The 24,959-nt window shown below is 36.9% G+C and overlaps 3 pseudogenes; 1 reads left to right on the forward strand and 2 right to left on the reverse strand.

The window, feature by feature from the left end:
* Positions 1 to 10,833: 10,833 nt before the first annotated feature.
* Positions 10,834 to 12,307, forward strand: LOC120216056 (annotated as a pseudogene).
* Positions 12,308 to 13,282: 975 nt separating this feature from the next.
* On the reverse strand, positions 13,283 to 16,785 carry LOC120216055 (annotated as a pseudogene).
* A 2,172-nt stretch (positions 16,786 to 18,957) lies between these two features.
* Positions 18,958 to 24,959, reverse strand: LOC120215802 (annotated as a pseudogene).

The following is a 24,959-nucleotide window of genomic DNA, read 5'->3' on the forward strand; positions in this document are numbered from 1 at the left end:
GACCACAGCCAATAATAAAACTTGCTTGTATTTCCCATACAAGAAAGTACCATCAATTTGGACAACTGGTTTACAGTACTTGACTGCATTAATACACTGAGGGTAAGTCCAAAAGACACGGTAAAATTGGCAGCGATCGCGAACCATTCGATCATTCACGTAATGATGTTGAGTTTCGAACTCAACAATTATCCCGGGATTAAGTCTTTGCACAACATGAAACCAACTGGGCAGCTCGTTGTAAGAGGAATCCCATTCGCCATGAAGTTTGCAAATGGCATTCTGTTTTGCCAAACACGCTTTTTTATATGAGACAGTGTACCCATATTGTGACTGTATAGCAGAAATCAACACTGCAATAGCTATATGAGAGCTTTGCTTCACAATGGGCATGATTGCTTGACAAATAATGTTGGAGTCCAAGTTGGGATGATCCTGGTTTATACCTGTTGCACAACATGTATGAGGACCGTTGTATCTGGTTAGTTCCCATAAGTTGTTCTTCCTCTTCCTCTTTGATACACGGACCATCCATTGACATCCGTTGTCATGTTGGACGCAGTAGCAGACATATTTCTCCGTGTTAGATCGATCAACTCGGGACTTAACTGAGTTACGAATATTGTAACTCTTTATTGCCATCATTGCTTCCTCCTTCGATGCGAACTCCATTCCAATATATAAATTAACGTCATTGACTAATGATTGAAGTCCATAGTTGCCAACATCAGGAAGATCTGGAAATTTAGGCTCATACATTGCATCATAATCATCCTCATACATATGTGCAGGAAGTTCGGCTGGTGTTGTATTTATCGGAACATCATCCTCGTCATCATCAGAATGTACGTTAAACTGTGGTGAGTCAGGTTCAACGAATAATCCCGTTTCAGCACCATCTGCACCTGACTCCCGAAGAGGTTCTTCTGGTGGAGATGAGGGTTCCTCCGATAATCCAATGTTGAGGTCAAATAAGTTCCCGCTTGCGTGTTCTCCCCTTGAACTTGAGGCCATTGTATCATGTGGGATGTGAATAGACTGTCGTCTCGTTGGCATTTCCATATATAAGTCAAAAACATTGGCAGATGAATGTCTGCCCCTTGAAGTAGAAGAGATGTTTCCATATGGATTATTGGTGAAGCCACGTGGGTTGAGATCATAAGCAGTTGCAGATGAATGCCTTCCTATTGAACTTGATGGTATGGTATCTGGCGTTGGATCCGCCATTAATGATGTGAAATCATTACAGATCAGCTGTGTCGGGCTATCAACTTGATCAGTTTGATATGCAATGCCAAAGTGAGAGGAATATGAGAGACCACGAGTTGCACGAACCTCAATAAAAGTGGCATACATTTCAATAAGAGATTGTGAACTCCCCATATGAGCATCAACCATCATAGAAACATCATCATCGTTTGAAAGCTGAAATGATGTATACGTGAGCGGAAAAAGTTCAGTAGGAAATCTGTACTGAAGTGAAGATAGTCTTCTGGCCTGCTACACGAATCTTTAACGAAATTTTTTTGATTAACTCCTCAATTGTGATGTTTCTCTTCAAGGTTACGGGGATATAATGATCTGACTCAAAAACAACCCCATCTTCAGCTTCCTTAATTTCTCCATCATACAAAACAACAGCAGAAAGACGACTCGTTTTCAGAGAATTTGAGAATTTAGAGTTTGGTAATTGAGATTTTGAAAGCTTGTGAACTGAAGTTTGTTTTGAAATTTTATAATATGTTGCATATAATAGTGTCTATAATCGGAGTACTATTCACATGAAGGCGCGTTCTCGGGGGTGCGCCTTCCATTATTTTGTCAAGAATATGTTATAATTGCCCTATTATGTCACTCATGTCCCTCGGGGACACTAGATATATCAGTACCTATTATTTCACTATTCACATGAAGGCGCGTTCCCGGGGGCGCGCATTCTATTATTTTGTCAGAGAATATGTTATCATTGCCCTATTATGTCACTCATGTCCCTCGGGGACACTAGATATATCAGTACCTATTATTTCACTATTCACATGAAGGCGCGTTCCCGGGGACGCGCCTTCCATTATTTTGTCAGAGAATATGTTATCATTGTCCTATTATGTCACTCATGTCCCTCGGGGACACTAGATATCAGTACCTATTATTTCACTATTCACATGAAGGCGCGTTCCCGGGGGCGCGCCTTCCATTATTTTGTCAGAGAATATGTTAACATTGCCCTATTATGTCACTCATGTCCCTCGGGGACACTAGATATATCAGTACCTATTATTTCTCAGGGGACTTGAAGGCACGTTCCCGGGGGCACGCCTTCCATTATTTTGTCAGAGAATATGTTATCATTGCCCTATTATGTCACTCATGTCCCTCGGGGACACTAGATATATCAGTACCTATTATTTCACTATTCACATGAAGGCGCGTTCCCGGGGGCGCGCCTTCCATTATTTTGTCAGAGAATATGTTATCATTGCCCTATTATGTCACTCATGTCCCTCGGGGACACTAGATATATCAGTACCTATTATTTCTCAGGGGACTTGAAGGCGCGTTCCCGGGGGGGCGCCTTCCATTATTTTGTCAGAGAATATGTTATCATTGCCCTATTATGTCACTCATGTCCCTCGGGGACACTAGATATATCAGTAAATCAGGTTAATTATAACCAAAATTTAACTTCTTTTGAAAGTTCAGCAAGTTAAGAATAACTTAAATTAAAACGTTATGTGAAGTTTGAATAAATTAGATAAAATGTTATGGATAAATTGAATAAATGTGAAGTGATAAGTTGATTGTGACATTTAGGGATGGCAACGGGCCGGGTTCGGGCCGGGTATTGGTCCCCCCGTCCCCGTCCCCGTTTAAAAAACCGGTACCCGTCCCCGTTTAAAAAACCGCGGGGATTTAAACGGGGATCCCGTCGGGTAATCGGGGAAAAACGCGGGGAAACGGGTATCCCCGTTTAGCATAAACGGTTATTTAAACGGGTATTGGGCGGGTATGGGTCGGGTATTATTGGGCGGGTATTGGGCCGAGGGGTCGGGTCGGGTATATATATATATATTAAATTAAATATATAAATATATATTTTTTTAAATTAAATTTATTAATATTATATATATATAAATAATTATTTTTAATATTTATCGGGTCGGGTATCGGGGCGGGTAATCGGGGCGGGTAATCGGGTAATCGGGGCGGGGATTACCAAACCCGTCCCCGTCCCCGTCCCCGTTTAAAATAAATGGGTTTTCCCCGTCCCCGTCCCCGTCCCCATTTATCATCCCCGAACCCGACCCGTTTAATTCGGTTTTCGGTTTTCCCCGTCGGGTTCGGGTTTTTTTGCCATCCCTAGTGACATTGAAATTGTATGGAATGAGCATCGAGATGTTTTTACGAATAAATGTGAAGTCATAAGTTGTTGAAAATATTTTGATATTTCGATATAACAAATTAAGTTAAATGAATTTTAAGATTTTCCAAATGATTTTCTAAGTATATTCGATATAATTATTCGAATATCAAAACATTACTCCAAATATTTCAAAAATCATTTTTAATCCTTACTTAAGTATAAAATTAAGTTTTAATCTTAAAACAATTTCAAAATAATCTTTCAAAGTATTTCGAACCATTTTAAAGCCAAAAATTTCAGATTGCTCAGAGGGAACCGATTCCCCCCAAGGGGTACCGATTCCCCCCTGAATGGTTTGGCTGCGAGATTTCCAGAATGCTCGGAGGGAACTGATTCCCCCATAGGGGGTACCGATTCCCCCTATTCAACGGTCGAAATATTTGAATTTTACACTTAGGGAACCGATTCCCTATGAGAGGGTACCGATTCCCCCACGCTCCAAGCATTTTTATTAAATGTTTTCACACTTAAACGACTATATTATCTTCATTAATCATCCCTAACATTCAGAAGTGATTCAAGGTGTATTTAAGCAAGCTTAGAAGCCATTGATCAAAAACAAGAAACATCAAGCAACTAGAATCAAGAGAGAATCAAAGAGAAAGCATCAAACCTCAAGTTTGAGCATTTCAAGCCTATTTTCATTCAATATTCATTTTGCTTTCAAGAACACATATTGTGCTCAATTGTATTCATCTTTGAGTGTTCTTTTCTTTGTTCTAGAATTGTGCAAACAATCTACCTTGTGAGGATTTCCTTGTAAGTTTGCAAATTTGTATTGTTCTCTTTGGGAGAGAGTTTTTCTCAAGAATTTGGGGTATAATTCTTGAGGGTTTGTAAGGTTACTCTTTGTCCTCAAAAGAAAGACAAATTAGTGAATTTGTGGAAAATCCTTAGTGTGGATAGCTAAGGTAGTGGACGTAGACTTTGATTGAGAAAGTCGAACCACTCTAAATCGCTGTGCAAATCTTTTCAATTTTCTGCAAAAGCTTCCACCGAAATTTTAATTGCCAATTCACCCCCCTCTTGGCCGATTCCGTCGATCGATTAGCTCAACATAAGTTGATTTTAATGTATACGTTTTTAATATATATGTTAATGATAAAATCATATGTATGGATAAATTTAATTTCAATTTAAGTATTGTGAACTATAATTGGAATATAACTTTTAATTTTGATTACAATTGGAATATTAAGTTGAAATTTAATGTTAAATTTCGAATACTATAATTTATATTTTAAATTTAAATTTCGAATAATATTATTTTTATTTTTATTTTAAATTTTGAATAATATAATTTGTATTTTAAAAATTTATCAAACATTTAATGTAAATGTGAATAAAAAATAACATTAAAAATGTATGTAACAACCATGAAACATTTAAATAACATAATCAAATTCATAAAATTCTGAAATATAACTATTTAAATAACATTAAATACAACTGGATCCTAGTCTTCTCGAATGAGTTCCACATGGCGGTGGTTGTCTATTTCGTGGAGGATTTCTTCGTGGAACTTGTTCTTCAGTCTCCTCATCTTCACTATCATCATCATCAGCAACATTTTCTTCATTTGGTATAAGATGACGCTGAAGGGGCTGAAGGGCCTGTATAAAATAACGACCCTGGAGGAGTGCTAGTAACAATCCCACCGCTCCCCGGGAATTATGAAAACTGTGGAAACATTGGCATCGATGTCTGTGATCCAGATGGAGATTGAGGTGTCTGCGGAGAAGCACCACCAGCCAAATAAGATGCATATGAACCATATGTTGGATCATTAAACATAGTCGTATATGCACCTCCATATGGTATAAAACCTTGCGGGCTAGGCATGTAACCTGGCGGGCTAGGAATGTAACCCTGTGGGCTCGGAATGTAGCCCTGCGGAGATGGCATATAAACTGGTGGGCTTGGCATATGAAGTGGAGGGCTGGGCATGTACCCCTGCGGCATCGACGGATAAGGATGTTGTGGTGGGACTGATGCAGAACCGGTAGCGCATTCTCTCCGTCCACGCGTCGGGGATGATGATATTGAGACGGTTGATGTCTTTCTCGGCGCCTAGGAATGTTAACCCCTCGTGCTTCCACCGAAAGTAGAAACGGCTTCCCATTTTCATTAAACCAGTCCATATAGTTATCCGTAACCATATGACCAGTTTCAGCGTAATATTGTAGATGGGCCAACAGTGTATATCGGTTCTCCCAAAGCGCAATCCAATCTCTGTGTCTCACCACCCAGTTAACATATTTCTTTCCTCGTCTATCTATGTTATGCACGTCGTCTAAATTCCTAGGTGCTCCAGGAATATATTGCGTACAACCATACTGACGGAGCACGCGATCAATTGGATGCCACTCAATAATAGCATAACATATAAGAGGTATAACCGATATCCATACCTCTAATGACCCACTAAGGTGGGGTGGGATGCAAGCTTTCACTTCATCGCTCGCATAAGGTATTCACTGAAACTGAAATATAAATATACAATTCAAATAAATAAAAATATTCTAATTATATCTAGCATTTTAAATTAAAATATTAATAATTAAACAAATTTAAAAACATACCTCAGACCCAGCTTCGTATCAATAAGTAAACGAATTTCCTCTAACCAGTAGGTATACTTTTATGGTCCTTTCTTTTCATCGACACCTATGAATTATAATATAAACTAAATATAACCCTATTTAATTGAAAATATTTAAATCAAAATTTAGTTCGAAAATTACCTCAACAATAAGGGGAATTCGTATGATTCATTCACGATCGGGCATAAGAAAGACATGCGGAACCACGTCCATGATTGTAGAAGCAGAAGATATCCACCGATAGCAGTTTTCTTATAATTCGTCGCCCGACACATTTCTCTAAAGAGAAATGCCAAAACTGCAGCGCCCCAACTATATCTTCCAGCTTCATCAAAATCGATTAGATGCCGCAACCACATACAATGCACCTGGTTGCGAGATTTGTCGGGCATCAATATTCCTCCAATTATTCGTAGAATATATGCCCGAGCACATGCCTTTGCTTGATCCTCTGAAGCATTTTCATTTAAAACCTCAAAATTAACTTTCAACCAAGATAAAGCTATTCTACCTCCATTAAACTCTGGCGGAGCAGCTCCAAGATAATCAATGCACATTGATTGACAATCACCATCCGCCATACCACACATCATATTTCCGTCGACGGGAAGCCCCAGATGCATAGAGACATCCTCCAATGTAATTGTGGCATCTCCACATGGAAGGTGAAAAGTGTGTGTCTCGGGCCTCCACCTCTCAATCAGTGCAGAAATTAAGACAGGTTCGAGTTTGCAACCGCCTATAATTGTTGCAATATACCCGAACCCGGCAGAAGCCAAATATGGCAAAATACGTTCTGGTGTCGGTATACGTGGATTTTTAAAAAGTCTCTAAAATACGATCAGTATTCCTAAAATACATTATAAAAAAAAAAAAATAATATAAATTCATAATAACTTTAAAATAAATTTTTTTTTAAATATTAACATTAATTATAAAAAAATATTACCATATCGCTAAAATGTCTGGAGATATGATCAATATCCAATCGCAACAGCATTTCGTTTTCCATTATAATTGTAGACAAAACAATATAATTAGCAAAAAAAATTAATAATTCTAAATAAATAATAATTATATAAATTATTTTAAAAAAATAATATTTACATAAATATATTAATATAAATATAATAACTATTTAAAAAATATAACAAAAATAAATTTCTTACCACTAATAATAAATTTAAAACTCAAATAGTTGGAGAATTTGAGTTATATAAGAGAGGAGAATAAGATTTTGGTGTGAAGAATGAGGGAGGGTTGAGGGGGTTTATATAGGGGAGGAGGGGGTAATTAGAGAAAACGGATGGAGACATTTATGGTATTTAATGGAATGCGCGTTCCCGGGGATGCGCTTTCCACGCGTGGCAGTCGAGTCAGTGAAGGCGCGTCCTCGGGGATACGCTTTCCACACGTGGCATCAAACTCAGCGAAAATACGGATAAAACGCGTCCCCGAGAACACGCCTTTCGATAACTCAACAGAAAGGATACTACTTCAAAAAATATTGATTAAACAGAGTCAGAAAAAGGATATTAGAAAAAATTAGTGTTATGTCAAATAGTCAATTTAATTATGGGTCGACAGCCTATTAAATAGAAAGGCAATGACATGTTCGTAAGACAGCACCAATCTCAATCCCAACTCAATTGTCAATCAAATTAATTTCTTTTTACCTTCTTTTCCAGCTGGTTGGATGTAGAAACGCGTATCTTTCAAGTTCAACTCCAAAATCTCATCAAACAGTAAAAAAGTACAATTGTTTTTAAAGAGAGTTTTCGTTTAATTCGATCTGACTTAAAAATTTATATCGTTCACTTGAAATTTGCTACGACTCTATTTGAGTTTAGGAATGATTTTACTTGATCAGAATTCGATTTGATTTTTGAGATAAAATATGAATTTGACTCAACCTGATCCTAAATAAATATATCTATAAACAATATTATATTTATTCAATAAAAATATGGATCTAATTGAAATAAAATAATATATAAAGGGTTATTATTGTAATTATTCTTAAATATGTAAGATAAATTTATATTATTTTTCGGGTCGGGTCGGATATTTTTACCATAAATTCGAATCCGACTTGACCCGGACATTTTTTTTAAAATCTAACTCGACTCGACTCGAACTAATTTTTAAAAATATGATTCGATCTGATCGAATCGAGTCGGAACCCGATGGATTCGGATATAGTACCCATAAACTCGAATTTAACTCGACCCAAATATATATTTTTTTAAAAAAAATTGACTTGGTCCGACTTAAATCAACTTTTTTAAATTCTGATCTGATCTAATCAATTCGAGTTGGAAGCCGACGGATTCAGATTCCATACCCATCCATAGGCCGGAAGATGTACCAGAGATAGTTTCCCATTTGGGTCCAAACACATGAAAAAGAAGCAATCCTTGTACGATTCCAAATAGTATTAACGATGCTGCAAGCTCTCCCAAAACAAGCAAAAAAAAAATCAATTACTTGATTGATTTTCAAACACACCCTTATTTCTCAAATCATTAATTTAGAGGTTCTTATATATTTAAGTATATTTGAACATGGATTATAATTTAATATGAAATCGACAGATTTTGATCCGATTCAATAGAATTGTTTTTTTTTCAAAATCAAGTCAGATTTTATATATGATAAGGTTGGGTCGGATTTGTATGGAGAGTTATAAATCTTTGACCCGAATGAGATGACAACAAATTATTTCGTCCTCGGATATAAAAAACCATAGAGAGAGAGAATAAAAACACGTGAGTTTCGTCTAGAAGGTTACTGCAAATTTGTTCCAATCTTGCGAAGGGGCTTAATCTCTTGTCTACAAGAGATAGTTTTCGACTTGATTCGATCCGATCATGTCATATTTTTTAAAAAAAAATTTCTGGTTCGAGTCTGGTCGAGTATTTTTAGAGGTTATATTTGGGTCGGGTTAGGTTTGGGTTTAGGGTGAAAAATATTCGTCCTGACTTGAAAAAATATTATAATTTTACCTTTTATATTTAGGGATGATTACTATAATATCCCTTTATATTTTTTCAATTAAATTTATATTTTTATTGAATAAAAATAATATTTTTAAGGATCGAGTTCAAATTTTATTTCAAAAAGTTGAATCAGGTGGAAGGTATATATTTTTTGGGTCGGATTCAGGTCGGATGGATGATACATAATTTTCAGGTCGGGTCGGACGGACCGAAAACTTCACCCGAACGAACCGATACCGATCCCTAGTCTAAACACATAAATGCAATCTTAATTTTCAACAGCATGCCACCTTAAGCTACAATTCTCAAGCATGATCCTTTGCTTGTGTATGAACAAGTAATCATCTACGGCAGACGGGCCTGCTTAGTGAATCTGTTTTTGGAGATGGCCCGACTATTGATAATGGCCTAAGTTTATAATCTATTAAATATCAAGACAATAATAATCGAATTAATGTTCAATTGATTCTAAAAGAAAAGGATAATGGCACCAACAAGCCCAACATTCACGCAAAGTCAACCATTAAGGTAATAAAATAAATAAAACTTGGATCTCAAAGGTTTTATGCAATATAACTTGATGAAGTCAACCATCACCACTACCATTGCGCCACTCATCAAAAATAAAAATTGGAACTAAAGTTGAATATATATATAGTTTCCTATCCACAGTCCAAATTCATTCTCATTTCTGATGGGGAAGAAGATCGCCACAGAGAAAAGTTCATTTCCCCCCTTTTCTTTGGCTTCTCTATTCTCCTTAGTGAGCTCTAATTGTTTCGTTGTGTAATAGCCAAATTCGAAGTTTAGTTCGATTGGTTCGTATAATTATTTGATATCGTTTAATTCACATTTGATTTCGTGTTAGGGGGTTGCTGGTGTCACGGTCCGCATGTGAGGCTCGAGACGAGAGTGATACCGCACGCACGAGAGGAGTGGCGGCTGTATATATGCAATCGGCACGGGAGTGCTTGTGACATGTTCGGAGGTTCGAGGCCGGGTCGGGTGTCTCCGCTGTCACGGCCGTCGGTGGGCAGATTGCATGACAAGTTGGTGTAACGAACAAATAATGGAAGGACCAGATTGTCGTAATAATGAAATTGCGAGGGCTCTTAAACAGCTGTGCTTTGTAGACTTCAATTAAACTATGAAACCAACCGATATTCGTCGTGGCTGTGGTGGTTGGGATGGAATCTATGCTTCTGTTATGAGATGCATCACTGGAGCTTTGGAAACTGGGGCGAAGCTCCAAATTCTGTTATTATATTCGTTTTTACATGTGATAGGATGGTTATGGGGATGATGTGATGATTAAAACATCGTTGGAGTGATTAAAACATAGAAAATCTCATAATTAATTCAAACTTTAGTGACTAAAACATGAATTAGTTTAAAGTTTAGTCATGAACTTTGTACTTAACTTTATAATTTCAAAAACTTTGGAAGGACTAAGTTTATCATTGTCTACTCATTAATATATCAATTAACTAATTAATTAATTAATTAATCTTTTTCCAGTTTAGTTACCATTTCACCATCGAAACTTTTTGACATATTTTTGTTCCATTAAATCTTATCAATCCATTGGATAATATAAATATTTGTGAAAACATATAATATTAATAAGACATTAATGACTAATTATATTACAGAATTTAAGTTGAGATATTAACATCATCAATCAACCAAACTGATCAATAATTCATGCACGATTCCTTATGCTTGGTGATTTAATTTATTCAAAAGCTCAACCAATCTCTGTTCTTACACTATATATAACATATGGTTTCAATTTAAGAATAACCAGTTCGGTAATTAGCCTTAAGGCAAAAATGGTTGTCGGCAAACGGGTCTTCTTGTTTCAGTTGACTGTTGTTGCTGTCCTGGTTTTGTGCCACAGCAATGTACAGGGTTTGAGCCTGGGCTATTACCACAAAACATGTCCGAATGCCGAGTCGATTATCCGGAAAACGACTTATGGTTTCATTTCTCGAGCACCGACACTCGCTGCTCCCTTGCTCCGGCTCCATTTCCACGACTGTTTCGTTAGAGTAAGTTGTCCGTATCCAACGCATGAACCTGATGCATGTTTAAACATGTGTGCTAGAACACGATAACGTTATCGATCAGACGTGTCTTTATTCGATAGATTCGAGTGAACATTGACAATTTTTCTCGACAGGGATGCGACGGATCGGTCCTTTTGAATTCGAGTAACAGACAAGCTGAGAGAGACGCATTCCCCAACCTAAGTTTACGAGGTTACCATGTGATTGATACCGTCAAATCTGCTGTCGAAAAAGCCTGTCCCGGTGTGGTTTCATGTGCCGATATCGTTGCCTTGGTTGCTCGAGATTCAGTCTCCATGGTAAAAATGTTACCGAGTTCTTTTGAAAAATTTATATTCGATACTTATTATTCGAAATTAAATCTTCTATGTACCGACATTCCGACATCGTGTTCCAATTAAATTCGATTCGTTTTGAGTAAATTTTTCAGATACATGGACCGTCGTGGGAAGTTCCTCTAGGACGAAGAGACGGAAGAATTTCGAGAATGAACGAAGCACTCGCGAATTTACCTTCTCCTTTTTTCAATATAACACAACTCAAACAAAATTTTGCTTCTATAGGTCTAAACATGAAAGATCTAGCCGTTCTATCAGGTATATTTCTTTAAAAAAAATGGCAAATCATTTTTTATTTAAATCTATTTCGATATCAAACGCAACCTTCGGACATCGAAACGTAAACGTTGTTATGTATGCTTTTCATCATTATAAAGGAGGGCACACCATTGGAACATCTCATTGCGTTGCCTTCGGCAACCGTCTCTACAATTTCACTGGCAGAGGCGACACCGACCCGTCGTTGGATCCGAATTACGTCGCTCAACTGAAGAAGAAATGCAAGCCGGGAGACACCACGACATTGGTGGAGATGGACCCCGGAAGCTTCAAGACCTTCGACGACGATTACTACACACTCATCACTAAAAGAAGGGGGTTGTTCGAATCCGACGCGGCACTTCTCAACGATGCGGAGACGAAAGCTTACGTCTTCCATCAAGCATCCGTCCACGCATCGACTTTCGCTAAAGATTTCGCGGGTCGATGGTTAAGATGGGTAAAGTGGGAGTACTAACTGGGAATCAAGGTGAGATTAGGAAGCATTGCGCTTTCGTGAATTAATTGAACGGCTTGTGTGTGTGCTTTTCTTTAATGGTGAATTTTGATTGCTTTGATGGCATTTTAATTGGTTAAAATGTAAAGGTTTGGGAGAATAATTTCCAGCGAAATTTGTATTGCCTTCGAATAATTTGTGTATATGGCTTTTTGGTGCCATACATTACCAATGAGTGAAATTTGTGTACATTAATATTGGTCTCTACTTCACATGATTCCTGGACAAGATATATTTATCAAATGGTTAAAAATATAAATTCATCACTCGATTTTAGTAGTATTCTTATTTTGATCACTAAACTTTAATTTTTTTATAATAATTATTAAAATTCTAAATTATTCAGATTTTAATACTCGAGGATTAAATCGTAAAAAACATGGTGATACGGCAGTTTTATGGTGATGTAGACTATATTTTACTAATGCGGAAGTCATTTGTTGACCACGTCATTTTTTATTTTTATTCTTTTTACTTTATTAATATTCTTTAAAGGTGAGACTTAAAATTTTGTCCATGTATCATATCAGTGTTGGAATTTGAAACCACTATTCTCTAATGTTTTTTCGATCACACTAAACACCAATAAATTCATCTTATTATTCTCTATTGTTCAATTAGTTCTAAAATCTCTATAAAATTTATGAAACTCAGATGAAAATAATTTAGGTCTACAATTTTTACCGTTCTACTAAATACAAAATCAAGATATTTGCTTCGCTTCCTCTTTCCTTCCCATTCTTAGTTCGAAGGAAAATACTTTTTTTTTTAAAGAAATCAAAGGAAATTTAAAATTTAGGAGTTTAAATAGATAAAGTTTATAATTTAACCTTAACGAATTTGAATAGATTCCACTAACGATCATGCCTTCGACAAAATCGTAAATTCACAATCCAAATTTTTATTTAATTATACAATAAAATATTAATATAAAAATAAATTTTACATTTAATTATAAAAATTCAATCCCTTGCTTATTTTCACTGGAAAGGTTCACTCATAAAACAAGGTTTAGTTATGCTCTTTTTTTTTTTTTAAAGAAAGGGAAGTTCCATGAAATTAAGAGACAGTAGCATCCTCCAAAACAATAGGTTGCATCCAAAATAAAAAACATGGGAACTACAATCCGAGTTGATACCATTACACCTAACATCGGAAGTTCAATTATACATGTTAGAACAACTCCCTCTTCTAGCAAGGCATCGGCACACCTATTGCCTTCATGGCGAGTCTGGGATCTGTGAGTCATCCGGAAGTGGTTCAACATGGTCCTGCAATCGAAAATGCGATAATCTGGTAACATGTTCTTTGATTGAGAACCCTTCATAAAGCTGATATCAGAGACAGCATCAAGTTCCATAATCAAATGATTTAAATACCTATGGGAACCACCCACCCATTGCTTTCAGTCATTGTACATTTGAAATCAAATACCTTTACTTTTAATCTAAGGAATTTAATCCTATAGAAATTGTAAATTCGTAAAAGTAAAAGACCCGACCAATGAAAATGTAATCTCCAAAGATTCCACGAAAAATTTCAAGTTCAAACACAAACCTTACAATAGCCTGGTTTGAAACCACATCATCTCTTCCTCCCACCACGTTCCCTTAATGAAAGAGCAAGTGGTTCTCCCGATCCAACATTGTAATATGCAAGGGTCATATTGTCCTTCAGGAAGCCAGCTTTTCCACTCAATTTCTGTTTGTTCGCAGGAAGCTGGATCTCCCCTGAAATTTTCTCTTTCAAACTGCCAACCGTTTCGGATAAGGCCTGTACCGTGATCTCAAGAAGTTGTCCTTTGAGATTTCCTTCATCAAGGTTTGGAACCGATATGGTAATACGAGCAGGTCCCTACAAGAGATCCCAATCAACAGTTGTTAGAGGTACAACAAAACAAATAAATAAAAATTAGGGGTACTTCAGAATAAGAACAAGGGATCCTCGTACCGGATGCTGAGCAAGGAACTGATCTTCAGGAACAAGCATGGAATCATCAAGCTTTTGTTTCTTTGGTTCAGGTTCCTCAGGAAGTGGTGGAGGAGCTTCATCGGGTGGTGGTGGTGGAGGCATTCCTTGGGGCAGAGGGGGAGGTGGCTGCATCATAGGCATAGAAGGTGGTGGGACAGAAAGAGGGGCATAGGGTCTAGGAACTGACACAGGGGTAAACTGAGAACCCGGTGGAGGGGGCACAGGAATATTAGCAGCGTTCATGGACATTGATGGAGGCATTTGGGGTGGTCGATTCATCATCATGTGTGGTTGGCCAGGTGCCATTTGCATTGGAGGTGGTGGTGGACGAATTGGTTGCATCATTTGAACACTCATGGGTCGAGGTTGAGTTAATGACATAGGAAGCCCACCGCTAGAAGCTGCGGAATATTGGGGAGCGTTTGAAGGAACACGAGGGAGATTTAAAGCAAGACCAGGTGGTGGGGGGAGGGGTCGAATTGATGGAACACCAGGTCTAGGAGGAGCAGCGGGACCAGGAAGGTTCTGAGTATTGTTGATAGCTGCTTCGTTTTGATCCTCTCCCATCATAGTTTGAGACATAGCTTGATTTGCAGTTCGTCCAATGCTTCCAGTATGGCCATCCCATATAATCTGTTTCGGTTGCTCATCATTCTTTTTCTCAATCTCTGCCTTGACAGCATTCGAGACTTCTTCCTCAGTGGTACCAAAGATATCAGGACGTGTGCGTGCAAGTCCACAAATGTTTCTCGATATCTCATCATCCTGAGCAAGAGTTGTCTCCCTAATCTTTGCAAACATTCTCTCTTTCTGCTCCTTGTATTTTGGATCAATTAAGGAAATTCTCATGTGTTCCGACATCTCATTAATGGGAATTAGTTCACCAGTTATTGGTGAAACAACAAACTTGGTAGGATCTCTTTCAGCAGGGATTCTCTCCTCAGGCCTCTTCCAGTTCTTCACAATTCTCATTGGTTGTTCGGGTTCGTCGTTTGCTCTTACATCTCTCTTTTCACCATCGTTCTCCTCAATGCTAGCAGCTCTCATGCCTTCCTCCACAAGCTGTACCTCTTCTTCATCCATTTCCATTTCAACCTCCTTTCCAGGCTCAACAATTTCATCTTCCATAGTAGATACCTTGCTCCTCCTTATGACCTCCTCGATTGTCATTGGAGGAGGCAAATCCCTCATCATCTGCAAAGTCTATAGTCTCAACCACAACAAAATCATGCCAATCTATCATTGCCATTTGCACTCTCCTGCTCAATCTCATCCTCTTTCTGCCTAGCTTGCTCCTGTGAGCGTTCCCATTCCAACCGATGCAAGCACCTCTCGAGCACAGTCGTCATATCAGCAACACTCTTGCTCAACTTCTCCGTCAGACCCTTAGGGCATCAACACTTTGGAATATGCATCAGCAAGTTCGGTAAAAAAGGTAAACATACTATGAGTGGGCCTTAAAAAATTGAACTGGGGATTATTAATCTCCCTACTGGTCAATCCAGTCAAGAACGATTTCCCATTTCGTGCAACGAACTGTGCCGTCAGCTTAATAATATCCAGCTCTTCCCCTGTAATCCCTTCAGGAAGTCTAACAGTATATTGAGCAGCTTCAGGTGGTTCAAGATTCTTTTTCACCGGCAGTCTAAACAGAGCAGCAGGATCAGGCTTAGCTACTGCCACTCCTGAATCATTCCCATCAGCACCTGCAACTGTAGCAGGCTCTGCCAGAGCAGAATCAACAGGCTGCAAATCCGGTTGCTGCAGTTGGGAGTTGGACTGGTTCTGATTCTGAGCTCGAAACTCAGACAACCTATGTTGATAATACGCATGGTAGGGATCTGAAGTAGTCAAGAAATTGAATTTAACATTGTTAGCATTGTTGGCAATGATTCGTTTCTCGAATTCGGGACCGTTTTTGGCAACAAACTGAGCAGTTTTATCAACAATATTCCGGATATCTGGAGGAGGGTGAATGATTCCAATGGTTCTAGTGTGGGTTGCAATTGAGCTGGCTTTGTTTTGTTCTTCATTCGATGGAGCCTCTTCATTTTGAGTTTCCGGCACCTGAGAGGGTGGTAATGGCCCTAAATCTCCATCAGACGGTGGTGCCGGAAGGGGTAATATTGGTATTACCCCAGGCATTTTCAATCGATATTACAAATTAACTTACCAAGGAAGATCAAAGCAAAACAAAATGAAACCTGCAATGAAAAAGAACTTAAACTAAACAAATCAGTCGAAATCCCTAGTTCAACATGAAATGACATAGAAATGTGTGAAAAAAAATTAGGGCACAAAAGATAAACAGTAGAGAACATAAGATTTCGAGTTACTTTGAATGAAACTTATTAGTCCTATCTTAGGGTTTTAAAAATTATAAAAATAAACTATATAATTGGATACAGAAATTCGGAGAAAGAAGAGATTGCCGCCAGAAAAAAAAATCAAATAGAAGAAAAGAAAAGAAGAGAGACCATAGGCTCTGACCTGGAAATCCCTTAGGAATAGGAGAAAGCAAAAACAGTAAATTATGGTTGATTTGAAAGAGAGGGACTAGGGTTTTAGGTCGAAGATGCAGGAAAGAAATATACGAGAGGAGAACATATATTTTCTCGTTTGCCAAACAGGGATGGCGCAGTGGAACTCACTAGGGGAAATAACGTCGTAATAAAATGTCACTAATTAATTATTAAGGCTAAATGACTCAAATGGTCTCTAAACTAACATTAATATTTTATTTCTTTCCTCTACTATCAAATGTTACCTGATGATCACCCAAATTACAGGCAAGGAGATGGAGGGACCGCAACCCAAAAAATATTGTTTTTAAATATTTGGCTAAATTACGTGTTTAATACCTAAACTATTAGTTTTGATCCATTTTAATACTAAACTTTCATTTTCTTAAATTATACTTAAAGTTTAATTTTTGTTTCCTTTTAGTACCTCGTTCAAAATTGAATGTTAAGTTTTAAAAAAAATTAAAATTTAGGTACTAAAACAGATCAAAATTGATAATTTAGGTACTAAACACTTTAATTTTTCAACGAATGGTACTAAAACGATGAAAACTAAACGTTATGTATGAATTTGAAAAAATTGATAGTTTCAGTACTAAAATAGACCAAAATTGATAATTTAAGTACTAAATACGTAATTTACCTTAAATAATTATAGTTTCTTTAAATTTTGATTTAAATATTTCTTTAGTATTAATAAATTTTATAATTAGTTAAATTATTTCTTGTAGGGCTTAAACAATTCTTACTTTTCATTTTAAAATTAAATAAATTAAATTTTGATATCTTATTTTAAAATTTTAATTTGATGATTTATAAAATTAAAATTTTAAAAATCTTTTTATATTCTGGATTATCGTATTTACTTTCTTTAGTCTCTATTTTTTTTTATTAAGTTTAAGAGATTATAAAACAATGTAGGTTTTAAATACATTCAATCATTTGTAGTTGTTGATGTCCAAATTTGTGATATTTAAAAATAAAAGTGATTCTTTTAATTAATGAGATAAATTATTTATAAAATAATGATCTAAATTATATATTTTATTGATTTTATGTATATTTTTTTATCCAGTAATGTTTAGAACATCAAAGAGAAACCAACTACGAGTGAATGAATGTCAGCAGTTTCATGAATCATATCGTCACTACGAAAGCAAAATTTTATATAAAAGCCACAAAAAATGAAAAGCAGCTTGATTTTTTATGCTAATTGAAGAAACAGCCAAAAGAAGAGTAACTGAGAAGAGAAGCAGCGCCAAACGAGAATCAGACTGGTGGACTGAAATAATACGAGACGTTTGGCTCGGCCACCAAGAAACGTGATGGATTTCTGTGCTTGGCGGCAGGATTTTAAATAGCGATATGTGATCGCGATAACGCGCGCAAAATAATAATATCGCTGTCTTTAGATATACTCATTTACCTGTAATAGCGTCTATTATGACAGCAATCGCGGTAAATGCGACATCCAATCAAGCGACTGCGATTTGAATCCTAGCTTAGCGGCACCTATATTCCCCTACATATTAAAAAATTTCACCATCTCAGAGCCCAAATCAATAGATCGCCACTCGACCCACAGTCAATGGTCAGTTTTCTTTTTATGATACTAGTTTGGATTCAGTCTTCTTCTTCTTCTTTTTTGTGTGAAGAAACTAATGATTTGAAAATCATTAGCAGGTGGCAAAGATGGCGAAACCTATAATGCAAATGGTTTGTTGAAGCTTCAAAATGATTAATGACGTGTGGAAATGAAGACGTCCAGGTGATGTGGAACCTACTGAATTCGCCGCAAATGGAAAAAATCGGAGCAGCAGCCTCCTCCCCAACAACGGCGGTGCTCGGTCATTGCCTGGCAAATACAGCAGCAGACGGTGGTCATCTTCCTGAAGGCTATCATTTGGCCTAACCAAAGAAATAGTGGATCTTCATCTTCATGTTCATTTTGTTGGGTTAAATCCAGTTAGAGTTATAAGTATAAATAATAGATAGAAATGCAAATTTTGTGTTCAAATATTTTTTAAATGGCCATTAAATTTAAAACAGTAAAATCGTGCCTTAGGTCCCTCAAAAAATTATAAAATTATAAACCTATATGGTAAGAATTATATAGTCAAGAAAGCATATAAATACTATATTATAGTACTCAACAAAATGCTTAAAGTATATAAATACTAACAAAATGCTTAATGTGGAGAACTTTGCCTTTAATGGCACTCAACTCAATAACAAATAATTTGGTTATAATTCTCGTCTCCAAATACTTAAAACAAAACAAAACAAAACATAAGGGATTAATTACCACGTACATGTATCTGAAAATATTACAGGAAAGGAAAGAATGCACATGCATATGAATTGGTCGAGTCGAGTCGAGTCTGATCAGGAATCAAGGAGTCGAGTCTGGTCAGGAATCAAGGTTCTAAAGCAGCAGAAGTCGCTGCATTAGCACAATACCGCCTCGCCTTTTGTGTCGATTCGATTCGTGTCGAACATCATGAAAAGAATAGGGTAATAATTTCTCACCCTACACTCATGTCTCAATTCTCATTACTGAAATCAGACATATAGCAATACCTATTATGGTTATGTAAGAGAAATTTTTGCCCGCCGCACATTTCAACACTATGTTTAGTACGCGAATGAAAACTCCAAATCCCCTAAAAACCGGAAGCCATTTGTGGAACGATGGCCTAAAACCTGCCAATGTACGATAAAATGAATTAGCAGCACGGTAACTCGAAACTGCATGCAATGTAATCACACTCTAGAGAGAATAATTACTCGATCAAGTTGAAGGACTAACACTTAGCTAGTCCATCATGTGATATCACGGGTTGAATAAATTCGAGCCACCGATACTGAGTGCAATTAGCACTGATATACTAGTAACCACAGCAAACCAGAACAAGGTTGATCCTGCAGAAGATAAAATATTGAATGCCTTCAGTGACACACAATTGAAACTATGTCTTAGATACAGAGATTTAAGTGTTACACCTGGAGACGATTCAGAACCTTTATCGGAATCGGATGGCAAATATTCCCATTAACACCACTTAATCTTGTTTCAGAGACCCTGTTCTTGATATGTCATCAGAAGATTTGTTTCTGGTACGTCTTGATAGGCCATCAAAATATTTGCTCCCAGGTTCGGACGATACTATGCCTTGAAATTCCTCACTCACAATCAACGCTGCTAAAACATCCATGAAGGATTCTTTGTCTGTCTCATCAGTAATCTGTTTTAAGCCCTGCTCATAAGTCACGTTTGGTTCATCAGAATCAGATAACTCATCATCTGAAGCGTCGGTATCAACAGACCCAGCCACAGATGTGTCATCTTCTTCATCCTCGACATAAGCTTTATAAGTTAACCTAAGTAATACTTCTCCAGCAGATCTCTTTCGGAATACTCCCCAACCTCCTTGCAAGACAACTGTTGGAACAGTGTCCTGAAGAGGCCCAAGATCAACCTGAAACGTTCATGTGCATCAGATAAACGTATGCATAGAAAAGGGAAAACCATTGCAATCTATCATCAGTTAGCCTTCAAATAAAGTGAAACTTCATCACGAATTCATATGTAACTGGTAACTATATTCGATCACAATCAAACGAGCAGCTGAAGCAGAAAACATGGATATTTACTCTAGAGACCATCAACACAATTCTAGGCAGGGAACAAGTCTTAATCGCCATATTCATACAAATCTCAAGCTCTATCCAGAATAATCTGTATGTAAAGCAACAGCAATCTCAAATTGGCAACTGTTGCTTTTCATTGCAACAAATAGGTGCCAAGTAGCATGTAAAAGATGGACCAACTTGCCAATAGGTCATAAGTGCCTTGAACAACTCGCTAGCCTTCCTCTCTTGCAACCTTTGACCTTTTCCAATGGAATACATATGCGTGTGTACCATCTAATCTTTAAAAATAAGGTAACTATAGTATGTAATCATCAAATGTCAAAGATTGTCACGCCCGTATTGTACAATTATGTACATGATAATTATTTGATACACATGCTGTGTAAACACAACCTATCTATTTCAATCCCAAATCCTAAAATTTAAAACTCTAACCCCTAAATCACAAACTCTAAACCCTAACCATAAACTCAGAAACCCTAAATAGGACCATGGCATTAAAATAGACATGCTTGTGAAAGCTGAAGTTTACACAGTTTATGTATCATATAATTTTACTTATATACATTGCTTTTACAAATAAAAGAAGTTTACCTCTCCTGTACCAACTATCAAATCAGCGAACCCAAGGCAGTCGTTTACTTGGATGCATAGTTTTTCTTTTCTAGGGTTTGCCACAAGTAAATGAAAATCCTGCCAAAATGCCAAAACAAATATCAATTAAAGAAATCTTACAGATTCAAATATTCTGTTCATCCAGTTTGGAAGTTGAATTAGAGATGATAGTATTCCACATGATTTTTTTTTTTGAAAAAAAATGGAAATAACAAAAAAAAGGCCTAGAAGCTGCACCTGATTCCAAATTGGCTCACCAGTAGGCCCAGTTACGGCAGTTTGACTATTCTTTTTACTGTGTATAACTTGATCCCCGAGGGTTAGAGTAACATACGGATCGGTTTTTCCTGAAAAAAGAAGAGGAAAAATGAACACTGTGAACGAAGGTGATGATGCACCACAAAAGAGTCCTAAGATCTTATTTATAACTATCAGAAGACTATGTATTTTATCCCCTCACCCTATCTCAAATCCTATATTAGGCAACATTGAAAAGTAATTTACATCTCTGTTGCTCGAACTTATATCTTTACCCTGTCATACTCAAGTAGCCAGAACCAATAGAACTAAAGGATACGTTATGAGCTGGACCCTGAGTGGAAGTTTTGTTATTCTTGTTATGCTGTGAAGATGGGGAATGAGGAAGACTGAAAGGGGGGACCTTCTGTCTAAGAGAAAAATATCACCAAACAAGAGAAGAGATAGGATAAATGAACAAAGCTCAAAAGATTCCAATGGGGCACATTAACAGTCCTTAAAGCATTGACCAACTTTAAGTACAAGAATGACTTGCTGAAGTTCATTAAGATTGCCTTTGGTCAATAATATGGGAACTTTAAACAAAATTGTCAATAGTCTAACACAACTTCCTTCCAAATTCCTTCTTACCTAGTACAGGCTCAGGCTAGCAAAAACGGGCAAGAAAAGAGTAAAAGGCACACAAACAGCAAGTAGTGATTTGCCTTTCCCTTTGCTTTTCTCTGTTATTTTCTTTAGCATCAATCATGGATGAGCAGAAACAAACTAAAAAATAAATAGCCAAACCTATATATAGCGAGTTTCATCCACCTTTTTTGGGCTTATGAAGTGGCAGGACTAAATACAAACCTAGCTATTCAAGGACGCTGGCAAGTATAGAACCCTAGGACTACATACCTTTTTTTTTTTTGGACAACTGGGTGTTAGTACCCATGTCCTATTTAAGGCTCATACCTCTGCATCTCCATTTTTTTAGAATCCTAACCTAAAGGGTTGAACAGAAAGTGCCTTTGAACAATTTTCAAAACGAAACAGAAGGTTTGTCGAATTCGTTGTATCAAGAAGTGTATACTTCAGCAATTAAAGAGAAGTGCTCAATGCATTATGAGCAGTCATTGACAGAACGAACAGTTTTCCACAGCATAGAGCAGTTTAAACCAAATTTTGACAGACCTGCTAAGCAAGGAAATGAACATTGTCCATGCACCATAGGAGGTCAAACAAGACAAATCTACTGAAGGCAAGCATTTCCCTTAAAAATCAACAGTATATCTTCTCAGCACTCAAATGAAAAATGACTCTTACCATAAAAAACATAAGACAGTTTCCTGGCATCTACGAGGGTCACAGATAGTTCTCCAACGAAATCCTTTTTTTTTTCTTCTTGAATTTCTCCTGATTCCAAATCATTTGGAATAGGGCCAACTGCTTTCCCTTTTTGGAAATCCAGGACAATTTTCTTCGTCGAACAAATAGTCGAGGCAAAATCCACTGTGAGCAGTTTTTTCAAAACCTAATATAAATGCAATCAGTTACCATGAGGATATTAGAAGAACAAGAAGGAGAGATGCAAAGAAAATCGTTAAAACCAGCTTCAGATAAGAAGAAAAGGTGAATTTGTCTTTGCTTTCAGCTAAAATAGGTGTTTAATATGAGGATAGACGTGCTAATTTACATCATCAAAAGGGGGAGAGGAAGAGCAAAGAGGGGATTGCAGAAACTATATATTATCTACTTCTGACATGTTCTTGAAGCCTACAATAATCGCTAGGGAAATTGTAGCTAAGCAATAAGATGTTTGTAATAATAATGTCTTAAATGCCATGAAGGGAAAGAGGGGGAGGGGATTATGAAAATAATTCAAACCGAAAAAATTATTACAAAATTTGTTTCTAACAAGTAACAACCGTGTATCTAAAATAACCCCTATAAGCAAGATAAGAAAAATCATAATCTTTCAGATTCATAAATCGGTAAGCTCGCATAAACTACAGAAACTGTAAAAGTTGGCACTTACATCGAAAGAACAGGAATTGCTGGTATTGCCCAGTACATGCCAAATGAAGAGAGAGAGAAATAGATAAGTATCAGCGTCTTCAAAGGCAATTTGAACATAAAAGGACAATTCCTTATAATTTTTCTATAGAATTTGAAGACAAGGGAATCAAATCAATTTTCCGAAGAAAAAAAATACTTCAATAAGCAAATATAGAGAAGGAATGCTTCTCATCGTTTCATGGTTATGTAACCAAAATCCAATTAATTAAATACACTGTAGGGGAGATGGTTTGCATTGTTTTCTTCGTTACCATCCAGTAAAACATTTCTTCTAACCCTCAAAATCAACTATGAAATTCGCAGCTAATGGGTAATGAACAAACTCGAGCTTTGAAAGAAAACTAAGTTAAATTAAGCAATGCTTAGAGAACCAACTTTATACAGAAAAGAAAAGTTTTGACAAGAAGCATATTAACATACCGAGAAAAAGTAGGATGAAATTCTGTAACAAGATAGGTAGAGAGTGGGAGAAACATCATACTTTCTGTGAATGTGCTTAGATATTGAATTAAAGGACAACCATACCATAAGAAGTTTGCATGTATTACATACCCATCAAGTTAAACAAGCGAAATGGACATAACTCAAACTTGATCTTTGGAAGTGAGACAAAAGCCCACGAAACAGCTCCAACAAAAGGTTCAGTCGGAATCAATCGCAATTAACCCAAAGTTCTCGTCAATGTCAAAATCCTGAATACCAACTGGCACGAGAATTGGAATAATGTGAAATTTTAGCGACAGCAACAACAACATCCGAGCACCACCAGTATAACGAAGCCCTATTTGATACCTATAATATGTAAACCAAAGTCAAATGCGCTCTCAAATTTATAAGCAGAACCTCCATATATCCTCAAATAATCAATGGCACATTAAGCATCAAATTTAACATCATACTTTTATAGAACCTCCAAGCAATATATCAAGAACACTTGATAATTAGAATTTAATATACGAATAAACATAAGAATCAGAAATGATGGACAACACAAGTGCACTAAGAAAGTATAATAACTATGGCAACAACAATCATAATAACAAAGTTCAGATAATTCAAAAGTGGCAAAAAAAAAAAACTCACTGCAAATCGTTGGCACGCCTCGAAGTCCTACGCTCGACATTCCTAACAGACAAAGGCTCGTCCCCTAAAGAAAACTGCTTAATTTCAACTCTCTGGACATAATCAGGCTTCTTAAGGTTATCAATAACGGGTTGCAATAACCCAATGATCCAATTTTCAATCCCACTTCTATAAACTTTCCACAACTTTCCCAACACCATATTAACCCATTCAACTGATTCTTTCCTTTGCAAATCCTTTTCCAATAGCAAAGAAAGACTTGTTGGAACTTGGGGCCAAACCCCAGCTCCCAAACTAACAAGGTCCCCATCTAGACCCCCTAATCTGCCCTATTTTCCTCGAAGTCCAGACTTTATCAAAAGCAACCCGACAAGAAAGAAGAAAACAAAAAACCCAAAAATGTTACGGTTAATTGGAGGAGAAGGGATTGGGTGGATAACGCCTAGCTGAGTCCTTAACTTGTCAACAATGGGGTCCTGTTCGAAACTAGCGAAGTTCAAACCCATTTGGATTGAAGCTTCCTGACTTTCACTTTCCCCATCCACAAACTCATTCGAAAAGCCATTGGCTACGAGATATCTAGCTACCTTACA

The sequence above is a fragment of the Hibiscus syriacus genome, unplaced genomic scaffold (assembly GCF_006381635.1).
Source record: "Hibiscus syriacus cultivar Baekdansim isolate YM2019G1 unplaced genomic scaffold, ASM638163v2 tig00110156_pilon, whole genome shotgun sequence".
In the NCBI taxonomy this organism is placed as follows: domain Eukaryota; kingdom Viridiplantae; phylum Streptophyta; class Magnoliopsida; order Malvales; family Malvaceae; genus Hibiscus; species Hibiscus syriacus.